General features: G+C 45.0%; 1 long non-coding RNA gene across 2 annotated transcripts in view; it reads right to left on the bottom strand.

Moving 5' to 3' along the window:
* Positions 1-219: 219 nt before the first annotated feature.
* Positions 220-19,174, bottom strand: part of LOC123386109 — a 28,088-nt gene continuing 9,133 nt past the window's right edge. The window contains exon 3 of one of the 2 annotated variants that reach the window (XR_006599682.1): positions 220-318. This is a non-coding gene — a long non-coding RNA (uncharacterized LOC123386109). Of the gene's footprint in view, positions 319-1,489; positions 1,550-19,174 lie in introns of those variants that run through there. The other variant, XR_006599683.1, reaches the window with a different exon arrangement.

Raw genomic sequence — 19,174 nt, 5'->3', positions numbered from 1 at the left:
AAAATGGGCAGAAGCACAGGGGAACAACAGGAGACAATAGCATCGTCCCAAAGGCTCAAAGTATTTCATATACCTGCATGGCTGTTTAAAAAGTAAGCTAAAAACTAATACACATCAAGCCTGAGGATATAAAACTTATGACTTCTATATCTTAAATAAAAACCCACTTGAATGAAAATGAAACAATGGGAAAAAAATAAAAGTACAATTTATTTTGAGGTACCTGTTCGTCGGTGGACTTGTAGCCAAATAACCCGTGCGAAGAATCCCAGATCTTTGGGTAAATTCCTCAGGCTTGCTGAGACTCAGTTTTCTCATCTGTAAGATGAGGAGAAAAAGTACCTCACAGCCTTGTCCTGAGGACTAAATGCGACAACCCCAAGTCATGGATTCAGGCAATACTGATCGTGTGCCTCCTGTGTGGCACGACTACTCCTGGGCTGGGAATTCAGCAGAGGACAAAACAGACCCCACAGAGCTGACATTCAGGGGGCACAGCCTACCAGAGTGTTCTCTAAGCTGTCAGGCACTGGGCACATTTAAGGAGTCACTGCTATTCAGGGGCGCCTGAGTGGCTCGGTCGGTTGAGTGTCCGACTTCATCTCAGGTCACGATCCCACAGCTCATGAGTTCAAGCCCCGCATCGGGCTCTGTGATGACAGCTCAGAGCCTGGAGCCTGTTTTGGCTTCTCTGTCTCCCTCTCTTTCTGCCCCTCCCCTGCTTAAACCCCTGCTTGAGCAACGGTGATGCTAAGCAGAGACACGAAGTCACTACCAATTCTCTTCAGAGTCTAGTATCTGGGGAAGAAATATACCTATTTGAAGAGCTATCATGGATGAGAGGAGCAGAAAAACTCTGGAAGAATATGGACCAAGCTTCTCCGGGGGAAGGATTAGAGACACAGCTGCTGAGTCAGGAGCAAACTGGGTGTTGTGTAATCTGAGGAGTCTGGAGACCGTGACCTGCTGGGTGAGAAAGTTGCTCCCTCCACTAGGTCTTTGGTTTTCCCTTTGTCTTTCTGACTTTCTCTGCCCCTTTCTAAAATCCACGTCCTTACATCTTCCCAAACCCACACAAACAGTGGCACACACACGTTTCAGGTATTACGATTTCCAGTCAGATTTCATTTTTAAGCAGCTGCCTTTCTTTTCGTTTTCTCACTTTAGGGAGAGACCATTTATATGCAAAAAATAAAATTTTTAACAGAAGCACAAAAAGCAACTATTTCCTTAAAAAAATGTTTTTATCGGGGAGTGCCTGGGTGGCTCAGTCAGTTGAGTGCCTGACTTTGGCTCAGGTCACGGTCTCGTGGTTTGTGAGTTCGAACCCCACATCAGGCTCTGTGCTGACAGTGCAGAGCCTGCTTCGGATTCTCTGTCTCTCTCTCTCTCTCTCTGCCCCTCCCTGACTCGCACTCTCTCACAAAAATAAATAAACAGACATTTAAAAAATGTTTTTATTGGGGCACCTGGCTGGCTCAGTCAATAGAGCATGTGACTCTTGATCTCAGGGTCGTCAATCCGAGCACCAGGTTGGGCATGGAGCCTACTGTAAAACATTAAAAAAGAAACAAAAAAATAAAGTTCTTATTGTGGTTGTACATACATAACACAATATCTATCATTTTTTTAGTTTATTTATTTATTTTGAGACAGAAAAAGAATGCGAGCAGGGTAGAGGCGGAGAGAGAGTGTGCGAGAGACAATTCCCAACTAGGTTCCATCCGCACTGTCAGCACAGAGCCTGACATGGGGCTCGACCTCACGAATGTGAGAGCATCACCTGAGCTGAAATCAAGAGTCAGATGCTTAACTGACTGAGCCACCCAGGTGCCCCGTAATATTTATCATTTTAACCACAGATGAATGTATGTTCAGTGGCACTAAATACTCCCCCCCCCCCACCCCAGTGCTATCTATACCCAAAATGTCTTCATCATTTTCCATAGAAACTCTACTCCTGCTAACCAATAACTCCCCCTTCTCCTTGCCCGTCAGCCCCTGGAAACCTCCCCTCCACTTTTTGTCTCTACGAATTGGCCTATTCTCAGTATCTCACATAAGTGGAATCAGACACTATTTGCCCTTCCTTGTCTGGCTTAGTTCCTCTGACATCACGGTTTCAAGGTCTATACAAGTCTCAGCACGTATCAAAATCTCATTCTTTTGTGGCTGAATACTATTCCATTATATATACTTTGTTGTCCATTCATCTGTTGACGGGCATCATTTGGGTTGTTTGCACCTTTTGGCTATTGTGAATAATACAGCTGTGAGCATGGGTGTGCAGGTTATCTGTTCAAGTCTCTGCTTTCAGCTCTTCCGGATAGATCCCCAGAGGTGCCATTGCCGGGTCATGTGATACTGCCGTGATAGTTTGAAGCAACTCATTTTTGAAGATTGTTTTTAATGAATCTGTTTCTGCTCCCATTCTGTTCCGTAAAAGGATTTGAGATGTTCAGAAAAAAAAAATACATATAATAAAGAGGGAGAAAGAGTTCAAAGAACCAGGGTGAAGGGAAGACTGGTTGGGGCTTGGGCATGGCGGAATCTGCCCCCTCAAGCACACGCTCAAGTCTTCTCCCTTCCTGGGATGCGCTGCCACGTTCCAAGCTGTTTCCTTTGCAGATGATTCGGCTGCCCCACGTGGGCAGAAACGTGGGTTTCACCATGTACATGAACTGTATGGAAGTTGGCCCCATTGCCTTAGCCACACCACATTTCCCCTGGCTTCAGACCTAGGGCTGGGTGGTTCCTTAAGGACCATCTAGGACAACCCTCTCAACTTCCAGAGGAGGAAAGCAACACTCAGAGAGGTTCAGTGCTCTGGGGAAAGGCCAAGTGTGTAAATAGCAGAACTGAAATTCAAAGCCATGTTTCCCGATGCCAGCCCAGATCCTCCCTGGTGCTACCCCGCCTCTTACTTCCAGAACCCTGCTTTCCTTTGCTTCAGCTCTGCAAATTCCTTACTTACATGGGAAATTATCGTGTTCTCATTCTTCTTAAACTTCCCCAATAATTATGCAGTTTCAAAATTCTGAAGGCTAAAATTACTCTTATGTGATACTAAACAAAGTGGACATTAACTGGGTACCATGGGGGAGACGCTGCAAATCCCAGCACTGAAGCACAAGCCGTGTTACTTATTTTATAAAACTTTCCATTTGTTGGTTCCTCAATAGGAGTGTTGCTTCCTGGTTTCCATGGTGATTTAAAAATTTTTTTCACTCAAACAGTAATTTCCAGATGAAACTGAACATGAATCCAACACACCAGAGCTTTGTGATGACCAGAACAATACCTTGCGATGGACCCAGCATCAGCCAGATATTCACCCCGCTCTGTCCACAGCAGGGGGAAAGGGGTGGTGGTGAAACTGGATTATTGATTTCATGGCTATTGATTTCTTTTGCCTGCTGATATTTTTTTTAACTTTTTTTTGTCTGAGTTTATTTATTTGGAGACAGAGCATAAGCAGGGGAGGGCAGAGACAGGAGAGAGAATCCCAAGCAGGCTCCATGCTGTCACCACAGAGCCCATCGTGGGGCTCGAACCCACGAATCTTGAGATTATAACCTCAGCCGAAATCAAGAGCTGGAGGTTTAACTGACTGAGCCACCCAGGCACCCCTGAACTTTCTTTTTAAGAGCAACTTTTTTTTTCAATATATGAAGTTTATTGTCAAATTGGTTTCCATACAACACCCAGTGCTCATCCCAAAAGGTGCCCTCCTCAATACCCATCACCCACCCTCCCCTCCCTCCCACCCCCCATCAACCCTCAGTTTGTTCTCAGTTTTTAACAGTCTCTTATGCTTTGGCTCTCTCCCACTCTAACCTCTTTTTTTTTTTTCCTTCCCCTCCCCCATGGGTTTCTGTTAAGTTTCTCAGGATCCACATAAGAGTGAAAACATATGGTATCTGTCTTTCTCTGTATGGCTTATTTCACTTAGCATCACACTCTCCAGTTCCATCCACGTTGCTACAAAGGGCCATATTTCATTCTTTCTCATTGCCACGTAGTACTCCATTGTGTATATAAACCACAATTTCTTTTTTTTTTTTTAATTTTTTTTTTCAACGTTTATTTATTTTTGGGACAGAGACAGAGCATGAACGGGCGAGGGGCAGAGAGAGAGGGAGACACAGAATCGGAAACAGGCTCCAGGCTCTGAGCCATCAGCCCAGAGCCTGATGCGGGGCTCGAACTCACGGACCGCGAGATCGTGACCTGGCTGAAGTCGGACGCTTAACCGACTGCGCCACCCAGGCGCCCCATAAACCACAATTTCTTTATCCATTCATCCGTTGATGGACATTTAGGCTCTTTCCATAATTTGGCTATTGTTGAGAGTGCTGCTATGAACATTGGGGTACAAGTGGCCCTATGCATCAGTACTCCTGTATCCCTTGGATAAATTCCTAGCAGTGCTATTGCTGGGTCATAGGGTAGGTCTATTTTTAATTTTTTGAGGAACTTCCACACTGTTTTCCAGAGTGGCTGCACCAATTTGCATTCCCACCAACAGTGCAAGAGGGTTCCCGTTTCTCCACATCCTCTCCAGCATCTATAGTCTCCTGATTTGTTCATTTGGCCACTCTGACTGGCGTGAGGTGATATCTGGGTGTGGTTTTGATTTGTATTTCCCTGATGAGGAGCGACGTTGAGCATCTTTTCATGTGCCTGTTGGCCATCCGGATGTCTTCTTTAGAGAAGTGTCTATTCATGTTTTCTGCCCTTTTCTGCACTGGGTTATTTGTTTTTCGGGTGTGGAGTTTGGTGAGCTCTTTATAGATCTTGGATACTAGCCCTTTGTCCTATATGTCATTTGCAAATATTTTAAGAACAACTTTGAATTCACAACAAAATTAAGAGGAAAGTATAAAGATTTCCAGTTACCCCCTGGCGTCACACGGGCACAGCGTCCCACATCATCAATTACACATCCCTCACCAGAATTACACATTTGTTACGAGTGACGACCCTATCACCCAAAGCCCAAAGTTTACATGAGGTTTCAGTCTTGGTGCTGTACATTCTATGGGTTTGGGTGCATCATGACACGTATCCATCATTTTAGTATCATACAGAGCGTTTTCGCTGCCCTGTGCTTATTGATTTTTCAGACGTATTTCATCTTTCACTAAAACAACTACCTTCAGAAGCATTGCAACTTCTTCTCTTCTCTCCATGAGCCACCTTAAAGCACACTGGTGGTTTCAGGATTTCTGTGTTTTTCTAGATGTGTCTAATATAAATTTACAGGCTTTCCCTGGGAGAGGTCTAGCAGATCTCCTTATTCAACTTGAAGTCAATTCCACAAACCCTGTAGATGTTGTAGAGAGGGTGGTCACAGACCGTAGAGCAAGATTGCCCTGGTCCAAACCCTAGCTCTTGATCTGTGCCCTCCAGCAAGCTACGTAACCTCCTTGTGCCTCATTTTCTCATATGAAAAATGGGGATGATAATACTATAACCTACCTCATTAGGTCACTATCAGAATTAAGGGAATTAATATATGTATTGGCCTTGGAGAAGTGTCTTGCATACATTCTAAGTGTTAATAAACTCTTGCCTATGTAAGCCAGGCACTGCCACGTTTTGGGGACACAGTGATAAACAAAACACAGATCCTACTTTCAAGAAGCGTATTCAGAGGAGAACACAAAAAAATGCATATACAGAAAAGCAATGCTACGTGTTCTTATCACGAACATTTTTTAAAGCTTTTCTTGGGGCGCCTGGGTGGCTCAGTTGGTTGAGCATCCAACTTCAGCTCAGGTCATGATCTCACGGTCCGTGAGTTCAAGCCCCGTGTCGGGCTCTGTGCTGACAGCTCAGAGCCTGGAGCCCATTTCGGATTCTGTGTCTCCCTCTGTCTCTGCCCCTCCCCTGTTCATACTCTGTCTCTCTCTGTCTCAAAAATAAATAAACGTTAAAAAATTTAAAAAAAAAAAAGAAAGATTTTCTTTTTAAGTAATCTCTACACCCAATGTGGTGTTCAAACTTACAACCCTGAGATCAAGAGTCGCATGCTCTGCTGAGTGAGCCAACCAGGCATACCTCTCATGAACATTTTAAAATTTTTTTTTAAGTTTATTTATTTTTGAGACAGAGAGAGACAGGGCATGAACAGGGGAGGGTCAGAGAGAGAGGGAGACACAGAATCTGAAACAGGCTCCAGGCTCTGAGTCATCAGCACAGAGCCCGACGTGGGGCTCAAACTCACGGACCACGAGATCATGATCTGAGCTGAAGTCGGATGCTCAACCGACTGAGCCACCCATGAACATTTTTAAACAAGATAGTACCATATCACTTTTGTGTTCTTTTTTAAACATTTTGTTTATTTATTTATTTATTTATTTAGAGACAGAGAGAGTGAGCAGGGGAGGGGCGGAGAGAGAGGAAGAGAATCTCAAGCAGGCTCTGCGCTGTCAGTGTGGAGCCCAGTGCAGGGCTTGAACTCATGAACCGTGAGATCATGACCCGAGCTGAAACCAAGAGTCTGATGCTTAACCCACTGAGCCACCCAGGTGCCCCACTTTTGCGTTCTATGTGGAAACTTGTTGCTATAATATTACCACTAAATACTAGCATTTTCATTTAGAATTTGCACATTACCACCATCCGTTAATTCACCAACATTTATTGAGCACCTACCATGTTGTAGGCACTGTACTGGGCACTTAGGGCATCAATGTGATATAGACCTGAAATGTTAACGTGTCCTTCTTCCCTGCCTTCCCTCTTTGTCCACCTTCTGTGCCCCACCCAAGAGTATCTATGACTGCCTACCTGGTTCCTGAGCTTCAAGGTAGAGGGGAGACCTAAGAATTGAGAGAGGTTGGCTTGATCTATACAACTGAGGCAGGGTGGGGTGGGGCAGACAGAAGGGATACAAAGATTTGAGTAAGTTGGGAGAAGGGAGATCTTGGAGAGTAGCTGCTGTGATGAAGTGTGACTCTGGAGACAGAGACGCCTGAAGAGGAACTTTAGAACTGCCACTGGGCACTCTGCAATGTAATTCCTTCTCCCTTGCTGCTTCTAGAGACTTCAGTGAAGACCCCAGTGCTTTGGGAGGTGAACTTGGTGCTCCTTTTGAATATGGTCCCATGCTGAGACAGGCTGCAGTAGCCAGCTTCCAAGAAGCCCTGCCTGCTGGTATCCATGCCCTTGAGGGGTCCCCTCCCACACTGAGTAGGGGCAAGCTATATCATGATAGGGTATTGCAGAAAGGAAGGAGGGGAACATTGAGGCTATATCCTGAAAGACACTGCAGCTTCTACCTGATTCTATTGGATCACTTGCTGTCAGGTAGGTCACCTATCATGTTGTGAGGATGCTCAAGCAATCCTATAATAAAGTCCGTGTGGGAAAACCGCATCCCACCCAACCCCACCCCTGCTGCCAACAGCCAACATAATTTGCCAGCCACATGAGTGACCCTTCTAGAAGTGGATCCTCAAGCTTCAGGGAGGAAGTAGATCCTATAACCCTGGCCAACAGCTCGCTGCCACATCCTGAGAGATCCCCGAGCCAGAACCACTCAACTAAGCCACTTCTAACTACTCGACCTACGTGACATAACAAACACTTACTTATTTTTAAATCTCTGGGTGTCAGGGGCAAGTGGTGCAGCTAAACACTGGCTACAAGGTGGCCTGGCTTTTTGGGGGTACCCAAATGTGCCTGAGTTTCCCAGGCCACCCCAACCCATAAATACAAGAGAGAACACAGCAAGAGTATCAGTTGGACCTCACTGCTCTTGCCTCTTCTGGTGAAGCAAGACCTGGACCTGAGATCTTCTGTCAATTAACCATTCCCACTACCCCTAATAGGAAAACGAAAAGTATGTTTGAATTGGGAGAAGGGGGATAGGTCTCCCATGTGTTTATGAATCTCCCCCGGTGCTGTTTTGCTGTCTCTCGTGGGTATTGCTAATGGTTTCCGAGATACCACCGTGTCCTGCCAGGCACCATGTTGCCACCAGGGGTCAGTGCCCACGGCCAAGCACCAAAGTCTCCCACCAGACATTGCCCCTACTTTCCGAGTATTGCTTCTGAGGAACTCACTGGACCAAAGGGAGGAGCTGCTCTGTGATGACGTGGCAGAAAGATGCTTTTTCCTCCCCAATGTGCTGCCCTTCCCCTACAGTTGTATAGAGAGTCTATGGAAATAATTTATTTTTACTCACAGCCCTCTTTCTCCTTAGGTCTCAGACTTATGTTGGCCATATGTCCCATACGTTGGCCAGGGACCATTTAGTGACCTGTATGTTGTTATCAGGGTTCTTACTGCCCTGTAGTGCCCCAGACTTGGTTGCTGGGCCAAGCTCAACATGGCTGCAGGCAGCTCTAGGCTCACATCATGCCAGTTTGGCATCACTAAGGAAGAAAATTAGAAGACATAACTCCCAGGGGCGCCTGAGTGACTCAGTTGGTTAAGCGTCTGGCTTTTGCTCAGGTCATGATCTCATAGTCCGTGGGCTTGAGTGCCACATCAGGCTCTATGCTGACAGCTGAGAGCCTGAAGCCTGCTTCGGATTCTGGGTCTCCCTCTCTGTTCCTCCCCTGTTCATGCCGTGTCTCTCAAAAAATAAATAAATATTCAAAAAAAATTTTTTTGAAAAAGAAGACGACGAAACTCCCAGGAAGGGCTCAGATTGGCTGGGCTTGGGTTTCATGCCCACCTCTTGGGCTGTAGAGAGGGGAAGGCAGGGGACTGTGCTAGGCAGCTCCCCCAGGATCATCTGGAGCTTGCCAAAAGGAGGCATGCCCCAATCTTCAAAGCAGTGGGGAGGTGGGTAAAGGGGTGATGGTGGCAGGTCAAAACAACAAATTCTGGATGTCCTTGAGTTTCCAGACCTGCCTAGGCATCCTAGTCTGACCTCTAGCAGTGGACCCAGTAATCCCAGCCATTCAAGGTCATGGTCCCTGCCTCTGAGGAGCTTGCTGTCTCCAGAATGGGGTCCATCTGCACGACCTTCTTTGACTCGTTCAGTGTGCTCCTTCCTTAGACGCTAGTTCAAGGGTGAGAGGTCATGACTTTTGCACCTGCTTTACCATATTTCCTTCTAAACTTCTCTGAAGGTTTTCCTGTGAGTTGCCCTTCCCTGCATCCTGATGTCTGTCTTTATTTGCCAAAAGTCCCTCCCACACAAGCACACACACAAAAACACACACACACAGATTCATAACCTCCTGCCTATTCTCCAGCTTTGTAAGTCAAGCTGTGAGAATTCTAGGACAAGACACCGTGGGGTCGAGTGTTCTAATTTTACATAACACAAGTCTGGCAACCTCCCTCCTTCCTATACCTCATCATCCGTTACAACTTCGAGGTGAGCAATCAGACAACTGCTCTTTTTGTGACCAGAGGAATCATCTCTGCTGACAGCCCCATGAGTCCTTCTTGTCACCGCCAATAACCTTTGATGATGGGGTCTAGAAACTGACCCATCCTCACAGGATGTGGCACTTGGCCAGTGTCCCGGCAGAGTGCCTGACAGAGTTCTCTGCTTGTGAACTGCCCGCACATCTTCCTCAGGCTGCCAAGGAGGTGCTTCAGTCTCTGGCGGAAGGTCAGCTGGTTCTTCGAAGAGCAGGAAACCATGGGACGTGCAAAGGTCCTAACTATACAGTGCTGTCACTCCCTCACACAACACAGGGGAAAAGTGTTACTGGAGTAAGTAGTTTCCCGGAGCTATGACAACAAAGTACCACAGATGAGTGACTCAGAAGCACAGAAATGTGTTGTGTCCCAGTTCTGGAGGCTAGAAGTCCAAAGTCAGGGTGTCCGCAGGGCCCTGCTCCCCTGAAGCCTGGAGGGAAGGATCTGTCCCAGGCCTCTGTCCCAGGTGCTCGGCTTGTGGCAGCAAAACTACAATTTCGCATCGTGTTCTCCTTATGTTCCTGTCTCAACTCTCTCCATTTTATAAGGATTCCAGTCCTATTGGACTAGAACTCTCCTGAGGACCTTATATTAACTTGACTGCCTCTGTAAAGTCCCCCTCTCCAAATAAGGTCATATTCTGAGATGCTGGGGGTGAGGGACACAATTCAACCCATAATAACAGCTGCAGACCTAGGCCTTCAAAAGAAGGTTGTCCTGTGGTGCTGCTTTCTCTCAACTTCTTTGTACTCCACATTCCCTTCTTTGCAGGCAACTTGCCTTTTCTATGTGTCCTGGCCCAGGGCTCATTATGCCTCCCACAGGGGGCTCTGCCCAGCCCACTCAATGAGGGTCATTCATCATTTCTCTTTCCTTTTTTTTGTAACCAAAAAAAATTTTTAATGTTTCTTTATTTTTGAGATGGGGGGAAGGAACAGATAGAGAGAGACACACACACACAGAATCCAAAGCAGGCTCCAGGCTCTGAGCTGTGAGCACAGAGCCCCACACTGGGCTTGAACTCACAAATCTTGAGATCATGACCCGAGCAAAAGTCAGACACTTAACAGACTGAGCCACCCAGGTGCCCCCATTCACCACTTTTCAAAAACAACTGGCAGGTGACTCCAAAATGAGCATTGGTTTCTCTTGGCAATCACACAGTTGAATCTCCCATAAGGAAAAGAACCCCTCAGGGTTAGTTTGGTGCAGAGTTGAATTAATCATTCTCTCTAGTTCAGGGCAACCACCCCTAAGGGTCAGTACACTACCCACTCCTCTCTTGCTTGGTCTCTCCTCTTCCTTGTCACTGGTCTCTCCCTTTCCCGCCTCCTCCCTGTAGGCACCCACTCTAGGGTTCAATGTGGGTCCTTCAGGAGCCCCGGGTCCTTGTCAAGCAGGTAGAACTGTTTTGATTTCTTTTAGATTTTTAATTTTTATAAATGGTGCATTGCTGTAGATAGCATTGTGTTTCTTACTTTTATTACTCTACTGTTGTTCCTTGGGTTAATACAATTTTATTCTCACCACTTGGGCAACACAAGCTCCAACAGAGTGCAGTTAAGGAACATTCGATTCCTTCCTGGGTCTGGCTTACATTACAAGACCCCTAAATGTAACTATAACTGACACTCTCCTTTACATCCCAGATGGGAAGAACTGGATCTAATCAGACTGATTCCTCATTCCACATTTTTCCACACCCCAACCGTGGAAAGGCAATGGGAAGTTCTCCACGTCACCTCACATCCTCAGACACAAAAACGCACTCTGATCATGTTCAATGATACAAGTGAGGATACCACCAGCCATACCCAGAATGTGGGGATCCCATAGGACAAATGACCTGGTGCCTTCAACAAATAAATGTCATTAAAAGAAGGTGGAACAAGGGGTGGTAAGGGAGAAATGAAAGTGGATTAAGAGATCCCTAAGAGACAGGGTGACTGAGTGGCTCAGTCATTAAGCATCGAACTTCAACTTAGGTCATGAGTTTGAGTCCCACATTGGGTGATCTGAAGTCCTACTTCGGGTGAGCATGAGCACCGTTTTGGATGAGCCCCACTTCTTTCTCTCTCTCTCTCCCTCTGCCCCCCCCCCCGCCCCGGCATTCTCTCTCTGTCCCTCGCTCACTTGTGCCCTCTCTTTTTCTCTCTCTCTCAAAAAAAAAGAGATACTTAAGAGACATATTAACCAAGTGCAATGTGTGAGCCTTATTTAGATTTGAAAAAGGCAATTGTAAAAACATGTTTTTAAGATAATAAAGAAACTTTATTTATTTTTTTATGTTTATTTATTTATTTTGAAAGAGAGAGAAAGCACGAGCAGGCTCCAGGGCTTGATCCCACGAACCATGAGATCATGACCTGGGCTGAAATCAAGAGTTGGACACTCAACCGACTGAGCCATCCAGGCACCCCAATAATAAAGGAATTTTAAATAGGAATCAGGTATTAGATGAAGCTGAGTGTTAATTTTTTTAGATATGATAATTCTATTATTGAGCTTTAATGAAGCTCTTATCTTTATTTTTATTTTTTTAATGTTTATTTATTTTTGAGAGGGGACACAGAGAATCCCAGGCAGGCTCCACACTGTCGACGCAGAGCCTGATGTGGGACTCCAACTCAGGAACTGTGAAATCATGACCTGAGCCGAAATCAAGAGTCAGATGCTTAACCAACTGAGCCACCCAGGTGCCCCAAAGCTCTTATTTTTAGATATTCATATTGAAGCATTTACAGATGATATGATGCCTAGTATTTGCTTTGAAATACTCTAGTGTGGAGCCTGGCAAACTTTTTCTGCAATAGGTCAGATAGCAAATATTTAAAATAAAAAAAATTTTTTTTTACATTTTATTTATTTTTGAGAGAGAGAGAGAGAGAGAGAGAGAGAGAGAGAGAGAGAGACAGAGCACAAGCGGGGGAGGGGCAGAGAGAGAGGGGGAGACACAGAATCCGAAGCAGGCTCCAGGCTCTGAGCTGTCAGCACAGAGCTCCATGTGGGGCCCGAACCCCCAAACCGTGAGATGGTGACCTGAGCTGGAGTCGGACGCTTAACCCACTGAGCCACCGATAGCAAATATTTTAGGCGTCCTAGGCCGCATGATCTCAGTCACAACTACTCAGCCTTTCTGTGATGGGAAAACAGGTATAGATAATGCACACACATAAGGGTGGGGCTGTGTTCCAATAAAACTTTATTTATAAAAACAAGAGACAAGTTGGATGTGGCCCATGGGGTCATAGTTTGCCAATTCCAGCTGTAGTGCAAAAAAACAGGAGAAGAGCAGATAGGTGAAAAAGATTGACAAATGTTGACATTGGAATCAGAAGACAGGTACATAGCGGTTCATTACGCTATTTCTCTATATTTTTTTTGTTTGAATATTTCCATAATAAAATTAACATTAAGTGCACCGAAGAGGTCTTTTTGCAAGGAAAGAAAACTATTTGCCTTTGACCTCTCTCCTTATCTCCCCCACCTCCTTTACTTTTGCTGTCTTTTTCTCAGATCTGTTTCACACACCCGCTCATACACACACTTCCACTTTGGTATATTTTTGAATCAAAATGAACTTCCTAGACAGCTCCATACTGCTGAGGAATGCAGCGAAATCCTCATGGTGGGTTCTCATATTCTTTCCTGGGGGACTCACAGGCCCATCTCCTCTCAGAGCTTTACAACCGTGTGAACACTTTTCCTAAAATGGAGATCCAAGGCCTCACGGCTGAGGCATACTACCCTTTGGGGAGCATTGTTGTTTGCTTATCTCTCAGCAGGAAATAGGCATGTCCCAGGGAGGATTAGAAAATTACCAGACAACTCTGGTGAAGGGCTGGGAACGTTGACTGGAAGTTGGAATCTGGTCAGAACCTCTGGGAGTTCAAGGAAAGAAATGTTAAGCTATTCATCAGGCTCCCTAAATTCTCTTGAAAGTAGATGATTACAAAACAGAAGACAACGGAGCATGTGGTCAGAGGAAAGGAATTACATACATCTCGCTTGAAACTGCCCTGACCGTGTAGGTTGAATATGTCATTTCAAATGGTGGGCCGCAGATCTACCGAGGAAAGAACAGCTGTTGACCTTTCTCTTCCAAGATCCTTCAGTGGACGACAGGGGCACCTGCCAAAGCTGCCCCTGACCAACTTCCGCATGCAGGAACAGGATGCTCTCCATCTACCCTCCATCAGCATTAGCCCCCAAGCCTCTGCCCCTACCTGGAAGGATTTCTCCCTTGAGTTACCCAATCCCCACCCTCCATTTGTAAAAGGGGAGAGGCCTTTCCTGACACCACCCGACAACACCAGCTCCTGGTGGCCCCTTTATCTATGAGCTTCTCTAGCACATTCTGGTGGTATCACCTGTTACCGCTTAATTCTGTATTGCACTATGTGCCACCGAGGATAAGTCATGCTGGCTGCTGAAAAAGAGTAACCCCCAGTTCTCAGTGACTTAACACAAAAAGTTATTTTCACTCATGTCACAATACAAAATGGGTAGTCCTGGCCAGCCAAGCATTCACGTGATGATTCAGGGTTCCCTAAGCTCTATTTTGTGGTTCCACCCTCTTTTAAGTCCTTGGAGTCCTTGTGATTCAGTTGGCAGATGAGGAAAGGGAGCACAGACAAGGCACACCCACTTCTTTTGTACAATAGCCTGTCTGTGAGAGTCATCCATATTGTGCCTTGAAACAATAGTTCATTCTCTTTTGTTGCTGTATAATATTCTATTATGTGAATATGCCACCATTTATCCACTCTGCTGATGGGCATTTGGATTATTTTCAGTTTTGGACTATTATCAACAAAGCTATTATGAATGTGTCTTCAGGTGCATATATCTACACGTTTCTGTTGGGTATGCACCTAGCAGTAGAATTGCTGAGTTGGAGAGCATGCATATATAAAACTTCAGTGGATGTTGCCAAATACTTTTCCAAAGTGTCTATGCAAATGTACATGTCCACCACCATTTCAGGAGACATCCAGTGGTTCCATATCCCTGCAAACATTTGGTATTGTCCATCTGTCTCATTTAGCCACTCTGGATTGAGTGTAGTGGTTTCTCCTTGTGGATTGGTTGGTTGATTGATTTTTCTCCTTGTAGTCTTAATTTGCATGTTTCTAATGACTAATGTTATTGAGCACCTTTTAAAAGGCTCATTGGCCACTTCAAGATTCTCTTTTGAGAATTTTCCATTCAAGTCTTTGGCTTATTTTTCTTCTTGGTAGTCCTTTTTATTATTCAGGATATGATTTTTTTTGTCATCTTATGAATTGCAATTATATTCTCACACTCTGTGGCTTGCAGTTTTGTTGCCTTGTGTTTTTTTAATAAATACAAGTTTTAAATTTTAATGAAATGTGGAGTATTGTTCTTTTCTTTAATGGTAAAGTAATCTTTGCCTATCCCAATGTCATGAAGATATTCTTCTATGCTCCTTTGTTATCTTTTCCAAGCTTTATTGTTTTACCTTTCACATTTAGGTCCCTAATTTAGCCATGATTTACTTTTGTGTTTGGTATGATGTAGGGGTTCCCATTTGAATACCCCTTGAATCAGCACCATTTACTGAAAAAGACCACCCTTTCCCTGCTGTATTGCAAGGTACCTTTGTTGCAGATCGGGTGATTATATATGTGGGGGTCATTTGGGGACTCTATTTTATTATTTTGGTCAATTTTCTATCCTTTCATGATACTGCATAGTTTTGATTATGGTAGCTTAAAAATCAGTAATTTGCATCTTCATTCTTATTCAAGATTATCTTTGCTATTCTTGGCACTTGGCATTTCAGAATTTCCTTATTAGTTTTACATGCACACATTTAAGTCTGGGGATTTTGTCAGGAATTTAATTGGCTCTATATATAACATTGAGGAGAGTTAACAGCTGCACAAATTTTTTTTTTCAATCCATGAACATGGTATATAACTCCTTTATTTTATCCCTTAAGTCCTTTTGGTAATGTTTTATAGTTTTCTGTACACAGGTTTTGCACATCTTTTGTTGAATTTATTCCCAGGTGATGTTTTTTGGTATTATTGATAATGGAACTGTTTTTTGAAATTTCACTTTCAAATTGTTTGTTGCTAGTATAACGAAATGAAGCTGACTTTTGTATACTGACTCTCTATTCAGTGATGTTGACCTTAACTATTTTGGCCTCTCTCACTTACAGTTTATTGGCCAGAACTCAGTCATATGGCCACACCCAAATGCAAGGGAGTGCCCAGGGTGAAAACTAAAGAATTTTTAGGGGGGCGCCTGGGTGGCTCAGTCAGTTAAGCGTCCGACTTCAGCTCAGGTCATGATCTCACAGTTCATGGGTTCAAGCCCCATGTCGGGCTCTGTTCTGACAGCTCAGAGCCTGGAGCCCGTTTCAGATTCTGTGTCTCCTCTCTCTCTCTGCCCCTCCCCTGTTCATGCTCTGTCTCTGTCTCAAAAATAAAAAATAAACAGTAAAAAAAATAAATAAATAAAAAAGAATTTTTAGGGAACACAGCAAACTCTTCCATTATACTACATTGAGATTTTAACATTCATGGATTTACCCTGCCACCTCACTATGCTGCAAGGAACTCCATCATAAGACAGTGTTTAAGACATAAGACAGTGTTTAGCTAATTTATAACTTAAGAGGTCTTTCAGCATGCTCTAGTTGGAAAAAAGACTGCATTAATAGTTACAGTCTGTTACTTTGGATAATCACATGGCCCCAAAGTGATCATAAAACACGTGTAAAATATTGCCTTGAAATTGCATGGTGGAATCCTGCCCCACAGTGTACATAAAGATTATCCTAACTATGCTAATGTTTCTATGATTTTAGATTGGCATAGAAATAAAGCACACACCACCTACCTCCTAAGAAACTTGCAGACAATATGCCCTACCCCCTGCCTCATTTTTATTATAGCTACCCAAGGCTGAAGTCAGCAAGTTGCTTCATCTTTGAATGATCTGGTTCAAAATTTTCACTCTCATAATGTTGTGAACTCATGCTTTGCTTAATTGCCATTACCAGACACAAATGATTTGCTTTCTCAATTAATTTAATTTGCTCATAAAATGGCAGTGGCTAAGCCGGTGATTCAGTCACTGAACTCTGATGGCTGGTGCTGGACATGGCTGAATCCTGATTGGTTAAATTTGAGGGGGGGGGGGCGGGTCTTGAGGCTGTGCGCAATGAATGTAAGATACAATTAACTGCTTTTGTGGTGATCAGATATGCTCTTGTTTTATATTTTACCCATCGCACAATTCCATTTGTTCTGCGTACACCTCTGACAATGTTTAGGTTAATGGATTCTGAAGCCAGGATGCTCCAAAACTCTTGTCTCCCCCTAAACAGCATGCACATGTTTTGTGCAGATTACACTACTGTGACCACTGGAGAAACTTGAGCGGGAATGGGGTGCTGCCCTTTGTCACACATGCCAGGAGGATGTTTGCTGAAGCCTATGAAGGTCTGGGGCTCAGATACAATCCTGCAAGACTTTGAACCTCCAAGGAGCAGTCCCTGGCTCTGGGTAACCCTTCCAAGGAAGTCGCATCTGGCTGTTGCTTCCCGTTTCACCCCAAGTCTAGCACAGAGAAAGCGTTTGTGGAAGGAAGAACGGTTCAAGAGGTCATTTCCCAGCTCCACGGAACTTTATTCTCACTGTCTCCCCTCCTCTGCTCTTCTCTCCCTGGCTCCTTGGCAGATGTTTGGCTGAGAGTTTCCTAACAGAGGCTCTCTACACCTCTCACAACCCCTGCTCCACTCTCACCCCAGCCCCTTGGCACACGGGCTTTTCTCTAGACAGCCTTTCCATTTTCTGTTTTGTTTCAACATATTTCTTTCTTTTTTTTTTTTAATGTTTTTATTTATTTTGAGATGGAGAGAGAGAGAGTGAGCAGGGAGGGGCAGAGAGAGAGGGAGAGAGAATCCCAAGCAGGTTCTGCATTGTCAGCACAGAGCCCCATGTGGAGCTGGAACTCATGAACCTGAGGTGAAGCGAGATCATGACCCCAGGTGAAGTCACTCAACCAACGGAGCCACCCAGGTGCCCCTCAGTATATTTCTAAGGTTTTTTCCCCCCATAAGCTGGTAAATCCCATCTGAACCTCGATCAGTAGTTCAAATTAAACTTCAAAAGCCAGAAGCAGGGGCTAGAAGTGCCCAAGACAAAGTGGCCTCTGGGGGTCCAAGAAAAAAAAATCCTGTAGCCTTTCTCCTCCACCGTGTCGACTGTAGTTCTTCTGGGCACATTCTAGCCAGAATTCCGGGTGTGCATGCGTGTTAAGGGTGTTTGTTTTGTTTTTCAGGAGAACCAGGATGGTGGATCACGGGTGGACACCCAGGGCACCCGGAAAGCCTGGGACTAGTTTTGACAGACAGGGTCAGCTGACATTCTCAAAAGGCCCAGCAGGTGGCAGTGTTTTCCACAGTGGCGGAGCGCGCCGGGGTCTGCACTGAGAGCCTGGCAAGGGGCCTGCAGACAAATTTGTGGGGTCAGAAAAACCATTCCACCTGCCTGTGTCACCCTTTTTTTTTTTTTGGATTGCCTTTTCCTACAGTTTACGTTTGCAACATTTTAGTAAAAATACGCAACGCAGGCTTTCGTGAACATGGTAAGAGGATGTGCCTCCCTTTCTCCTCACTGTGGCGCTCCCCAGGGATCTGTCCTTCCAGAAACACCCCTGGGGGTATTATTTCCAATCGTCCACTTCCCCCACCTGCCCCCCTCCACCCCCCGCGTGCTGCCCCATCTCCATGACGACCTGCGCTGCGAAACGGGCAAGCCAGCTCTGCAAGCACCTCGGTCACTCTCAGCTGCCACTCTCCTGGGAGAAGCAGGCACACTTCCAAGGGGGGACCCTGAAGGATACCGTCAGAAAAACTAGTGCCCCAGGAAGCGACTACAGGAGGCGGCTGTTGGCCGTGAGGAAGACATTTCAGGGCTGACGGAGGGTTTGTGTTGCTTGTCCAGCTGGCAGCTACTACAAGTTCAACAGTAACAAGTGTCTCCTCTCCCGCCCACAGCCTTCATATAAATATTTCCTTTTACCATCTGTCACACAGCCTGAAGTCTCCGTGTTGGAAATCCACCTCTTTTGATTTTGAGAATGGTCAGGTTTTCCAGAGCTTCCTACTACAAGTGTAAAGCTGGGGGGGGGGGGGGGAACTGGGCTATAAACACTACAGAAGGGGAGAGGGGCTGCTTCAGGGGAATGGATGGGACTGTATACATGCACACTTGAAGAAACTCTCTGGTGTTTCCTACTGATAATGTAAGACATTTGTAAAATACTGTGCAAAGTATGTTCATTGAAAAGTTAATCAGAGAACTGAATATTGAGGTGTCTGGCCAGCTGGGTTGGTAGAGCCTGTGACTCTTGATTTTGGGCTCATAGATTTTGAGCCCCATGTTGGGGGGTGGAGTGTGCCTATATATATATATATATATATATATATATATATATATATATACACACACACACACACACACACACACACATATTTTTTTTTAAATAAAGCTAAATATTTCTAGAAATTTTGTTTTTAGAAAAGGCCACTCTGGGGCGCCTGGGTGGCTCAGTTGGGTAAGTGTCCAACTTTAGCTCAGGTCATGATCTCACAGTTCGTGAGTTCGAGCCGTGCGTTGGGCTCTCTGTTCTCAGTGCAGAGCCTGCTTCAGATCCTCTGTTTCCTTCTCTCTCTGCTTCTCTCCTGTGCACTCTCTCTTTCAAAAATAAAAAATAAGACATTAAAACAGGCCACTTTAAC

The sequence above is a fragment of the Felis catus genome, chromosome B3, assembly GCF_018350175.1.
Source record: "Felis catus isolate Fca126 chromosome B3, F.catus_Fca126_mat1.0, whole genome shotgun sequence".
In the NCBI taxonomy this organism is placed as follows: Eukaryota; Metazoa; Chordata; class Mammalia; order Carnivora; family Felidae; genus Felis; species Felis catus.
The sequence above is the reverse complement of the archived record's forward strand: the minus strand, read 5'-3'. Positions and strand labels throughout refer to the sequence as shown.